Genomic DNA, 6,000 nt, shown 5'->3' with positions numbered 1-6,000 from the left:
TTCTCTCGCATGTCTTTCCCGATGCAAGTGCCATCCAAACCTGCCAGCGATAATAGTTTGCTTGTGAGACTCAGTAATTCACTTTTGCAATGCAATATTTATGTGGAGAAAACAAAACACAACTTGTTTTCTGGGAACAATCATTCTCTTCCCTGGGCACATAACTGACAAAAAATGGAGTGTAAAGGGATGCTGCAGGGATACCTATACATATTGTATTTAAATGATTGAACAGAGAACTTTAAAATCCACCATAATTTTCAGCATTTCAACAGTCTCTTGCTGCTTGTATATAACTCAGTTGCTCAGTTCACATTTCTGTTTACTGTGTGGCCGGCTCTTGCAACTTCACTGTGAGTCTCACACTATTTGATGTTCTACTAAAAGACCCAGCTCTTGGAGTCAGGTGATTAGTTGAGAGTCCCAGCTTCCATTTAAAATGAAAAGGAATTTCTAGCCCTCCTGGTAGCAGAGAAAATCTTGAAAACATGACCCAGGTACCCCTGAAAAGCTCTGTAAGCAGAAGGTTAATAAAAAGAATCCACATTTTATTTTTTAAATCTCATGATTTTGGGGCCTGACTCACAATTTTTGAATATTTGGGATTGGCCATAATGGTTTAGTCTGTCACTTTATGATTCAGAACATCTTATTTGGAAAGCCTCTTTCACACTTTAATGACCGGACGGGGAGTGTATGTATATAAAACATTGCCCTCTTCTGGATGGAATCAGAACTGCTCAGCTGTGTGGCATATGCCTTATACTGCTAGAACTTAAAGAAGATTCTCCTTTGTTCAAGTGGCAGGGGCTATACTTTTGGAGTCTGAGGCTTCTGCTGTCATTGTGAAGTTCTGAGTGGCTGCAGTTTGCAAGCTGTAAGTCCTATATGACCAAGGTTTTGTCACCAAACAAACTGCATCACAAGAGGCTTGAGAACATCTCTAACTTTTCCATAGTATGGACCACGTCTTAGCAAAAAGGATGTCTTGTGGACCCACCTCCCCTCCCGTTTGCAATCACAGGGACCAGCATCCCACCAACTACCACTGCAAAACCTCCCTGCAGCAACTGCACACTTTGGAGACATGGAAAAGTAACACTACGAAAGTATGCAATTAATTTTTCACTGTCTTTCATCTGATGTAGCAACTTGAAGGCAGGAGGAGGAGCCAGCACCATGTGACCAGCCAGCTGTCAGCAGACATCCAGAGGTTGGTTCAATGATCGGAGTCAGAACTGTTACAGAGTTCATTAACAAGAGCAGGAGGAGAGCAAAATGAAGAGATATACCAAGGGAGGAATGATGTTCCCTGCTGAGACTCGACACAGAATGGAGTTGATGAGAAGGGACAGACAGTGAGAAGGCTGTTGCATTCTGGAGAATGGAGGGGAGCAGTGGCAGGTTCTGAAAGGCTGCCTGCATCAGGATGATGGAGGATTTGTTGTCGTCGGCGACCCCTCGGAGTTCAAGGATGATGGTCTTCCATAAAATGATAGCCAGTTATTGCTGGTGGATCTGCAGGTGGCTAATGAGACCGATCCAGGATCCACAGATCTTCTTACGATTGGGGCAGACGTTTCCCATGCATCAGAAGGTGGGCGGTGGCACAACATTTACGGTTTCAAAATTATGGCCAAGAATTTGATTCCTCTCATGGTTTTTATCCCTGTTTGAAATAAAGCCACAGTTTGGGGATCAAACTAAATGGATGGCATTTCTTTAATTTTCCAAGATCTCAGAGCAGTAGGGCAAAGATCCCAGATGAAACCCCAGGGACGCTGAGACTGGATGGATTCCCTGAACCTAACTCCTCTTTCCCATCGCCTCACTCTCAGAGGGTCAGCATTCCTGGTGGAAACATTTTATATAGTCTGGGAAGATACGACACAGAGAGACCCATGGGCAAGTCGCTTTGTTCCATCTAAAGCTGGCAAGGAGGGAGGGATTATGATGTGGGGCTTGCTACTGTTGCCCACCCCTTGTCACCTTGACCTTTGAGTGCTGCATGGGGCCACTTAGAAACTGAAGCAAGTGCAGAATGCAGTTGCTCACTTACTCAGTGGCATGTCAAGCCAAGACCATCACACGACTGGTCCCATGCTCTGGGGATCTTCATTGGCTGCCTGCATGCTGCTAACTGGAATTCAAGGAGTCCATTTTGACCGGTTAGGTCCTAAAGAGTTCAACATCAGGTTCCCTGAGATGCCGCTCTCCCATGTGATCCTGGGACAGATGTGATCAGTGGGGGCATTTGATCTGGAGCTCACTCGATTTAAGAGAGGGAACTGCTGGTAGCATGTCTTCCATAAGGGGCTTTTGCCTTTTAAACTCGCTTTGCCTACCCATGGGCTGCCAGAGCTCGGATCTGTCCGCCTTCCCAACACATGGCAAAGCCCATCTCTTTTCCTGGGGACATGGTGGCTAGCGGGTTTGGGTTTGGGAGAAGGTGATTATGGGGCAGCGGACAGTCACTGCACTGATAAGCCTGCACTCGGATATTATGAAAACACTGAGCCCGTAGGATAAACCCTCGCTACCGTTGCAAACCAAGATCAGTCACAGCAGATCTGTGGGGGGATGGGGCAAAGGCAAGTTTGGGTGTCCGGTGAAGGATACCCCTCATAATAAGGGTCAGCTTATCTCAGGCTCTGATCTCCTGACCATTGGGCTTCCCTCAGCTTCAGTATGTTCCTGGAGGGGCGCAGTACCAGCGAAAGGAGATAGGAAGGAGGGAAAAGAGTATGTCTGTGTGCTAGATAGGCAGGAGTTACAGCGGCAGCTGCAAGTTGCAGAATGAGCTTTGCAGACAGCTTGGCGGGGCTCCCCACTCCCTGCAGGACTCCACCTGGAGACTTTGGCATGAACAAAGCCATTTAGATTCTCAGTTTCAGCTGATCCCCCTCCGCCCTCCAAAGCCAAGGCTGAAGTTCACCAGGAACTGACTGACAATCTCCCGATGCAAGTTTCCTTGGCAAGATGTATTGAATTTCTATACCAGCCTGCCAAGAAGTGACAGTTCTCCCAAGTCACCGTCTCGGCTGTTAGCAAAGCCTCTTTGGGAGGGTTCGCCTCTGTAACTGGCCCTTTCCCATCATAAATCCAAATATGGAGAGACCTGCACCTTCAATCTATAATGCACATGGCCATCGCGAAGGCAGAGCCTGACATCAAGGAGCTGGTTTTGGAGAAGAGCGATGCCAGGTCCTCACTAATACACCTCACTCTGTCACCCTCAAAGCAGATTTCAAGAAAAATCCCAAGTGGAGTTACAGTTAAAGTAAATTACATGCAAATTAGGTGTGACCCTCTTAGGCTCCAAGAAGCTTAAGTGCTGCATAGGTCAGGCACTACTGACTTAAACCAGCACATCTGCTTTGCTTAGGAGACATTATTTAAGGTCAGCTGTAATTTAACACCTGTATTTTGGAGCCATATTTCTTTCTATCTTATTGTCTGATGCAGAGAGGGCAGTTTCCGATGGAGAGGAGTTTAGCACGGTTCCTACCCGCACTGGCCCCAGGGAAATTGCCTTTGGGCTTATCCAGGTATTTATCCTATAGACTATTTCTGGGTTTCCTTCTAAGAGGTTAATGTTGACCTGTTTGGCCACTGAAGGTCACGTTTTCATAGCAGAGAAAGCCCAGGGGATAGATTCTCCATTGCCCTGCACCTTGTGTCGTCATTTACACATGCACCAAGTGCTATGGTGACAGCGTGCGGTCCAAGAGGACATTACTCCATGGCTGGGCACTGCAGTCACCCCATCCCACCTCTTCTTCTCTTGGTTCTCCAATGCACTCACATGCACCCAGGAGTTTTACAGGAACATTGCCCCTCCTGGGGGTCAAATCTGTTGACTCCTCTCCAAATGAGCTCACAGTTCCTCTGGCACTTCCAGGCTCAAACCCTTCTTTCCTCAGTCCCTGGCTGTCTCTTGGTTCCCCCCACTTCCTTCTGAGCAGCAAAGCTCTGCTAGTCCTGCTCCAGATCCAGGGCCTCTCTAGGAAGACGTCCCTCCTGGTCTTTTTCATAGCCCCAGCTCCTGGGCTTAGATTCCTTCCCTTGGGGCAGGGTCTCTGTCACGGGGCCCACTCACCACAGCAGTGCCTCCTGCTGGCCATCACAGGGATTAACTCTGCCAGCTGCTGCCTCTTCCATCGTCTTCTCCGCCTGCAGACCCACCTCAGTCCAAGTACCACAGCATCCTCTTCGTGACAAGGTCAGCTCCCACACTGCTGTCCTGGGCAACACAGGACATGAAAAAACAGGTTAAGGACTATTTAGAAAAGCTGGACATGCACAAGTCCATGGGTCCAGATCTAATGCATCTGAGAGTGCTGAGGGAATTGGCTGATGTGATTGCAGAGCCATTGGTCATAATCTTTGAGAACTTGTGGCGATCGGGGGAGGTCCCAGACGATTGGAAAAAGGCAAATATAGTGCCCATATTTTAAAAAGGGAAGAAGGAGAACCTAGAGAATTACAAACCAGTCAGCTTCACCGCAGTCCCTGGAAAAATCATGGAGCAGGTCCTCAAGGAAACCATTTTGAAACATTTGGAGGCAAGGAAGGTGATCAGAAACAGTCAACATGGATTCACCAAGGGCAGATCATGCCTGACCAACCTGATTGTCTTCTATGATGAGATAACTGGCTCTGTGGTTATGGGGAAAGCAGCGGACACGATATATCTTGACTTCAGCAAAGCTTTTGATATGGTCTCCCACAGTATTCTTGCCAGCAAGTTAAAGAAGTATGGATTGGATGAATGGACTATAAGGTGGATGGAAAGCTGGCTAGATCATCAGGTTCAACAGCTCCATGTCTAGTTGGCAGCCGGTATCAAGCGGAGTGCCCCAAGGGTCGCTCCTGGGGCCGGTTTTGTTCAACATCTTTATTAATGATCTAGATGATGGGATGATTGCACCCTCAGCAAGTTTGCAGATGACACTAAGCTGGGGAGAGAGGTAGATATGCTGGACGGTAGGGATAGGGTCCAGAGTAACCTAGACAAATTAGAGGATTGGGACAAACAAAATCTGATGAGGTTCAACAAAGACAAGTGCAGAGTCCTGCACTTAGTATGGAAGAATCCCATGCACCGCTACAGGCTGGGGACCGACTGGCTAAGAGGCAGTTCTGCAGAAAAGGACCTGGGGATTACAGTGGAAGAGAAGCTGGATATGAGTCAACAGTGTGCCCTTGTTCCCAAGAAGGCTAACAGCATATTGGGCTGCATTAGTAGGAGCATTGCCAGCAGATGGTGGGAAGTGATTATTCCCCTCTATTCAGCACTGGTGAGGCCACATCTGGAGTATTACATCCAGTTCTGGGCCCCCCCACTACAGAAGGGATGTGGACAAATTGGAGAGAGTCCAGTGGAGGGCAATGAAAATGATCAGGGGGTTGGGGCACATGACTAATGAGGAGAGGTTGAGGGAACTGGGCTTGTTTAGTCTGTGGAAGAGAAGAGAGGGGGGATTTGATAGCAGCCTTCAACTACCTGAAAGGGGGTTCCAAAGAGGATGAATCTCGGCTCTTCTCAGTGGTGGCAGATGACAGAACAAGGAGCAATGGTCTCAAGTTGCAGTGGGGAAGGTCTAGGTTGGATATTAGGAAACACTGTTTCCCTAGGAGGGTGGTGAAGCACTGGAATGGGTTACCTAGGGAGGTGGTGGAACCTCTATCCTTAGAGGTTTTTAAGGCCCAGCTTGACAGAGCCCTGGCTGGGATAATTTAGTTGGTGTTGGTCCAGCTTTGAGCAGGGGGTTGGACTAGACGACTTCCTGAGGTCTCTTCCAATCCTAATCTTCTATGATTTTTCTATGATTCTATGACTTGGCCTTCTGGCCATGTCACCATCTGTGTTTCCCTTTCTGGGGTTAGGTATCACTGTCCACCAGTCAAGCCACTTCCCCAGTGGCGAATGGTGGGGGGAGACCTGGGCCCACCCACTACTCCAGGAACTCCTGCTGCACCTCTTTAACTTCCATCTCT

This window comes from Caretta caretta, chromosome 2, assembly GCF_965140235.1.
Source record: "Caretta caretta isolate rCarCar2 chromosome 2, rCarCar1.hap1, whole genome shotgun sequence".
NCBI lineage: Eukaryota > Metazoa > Chordata > Testudines > Cheloniidae > Caretta > Caretta caretta.
This window is presented reverse-complemented; position numbering follows the sequence as displayed.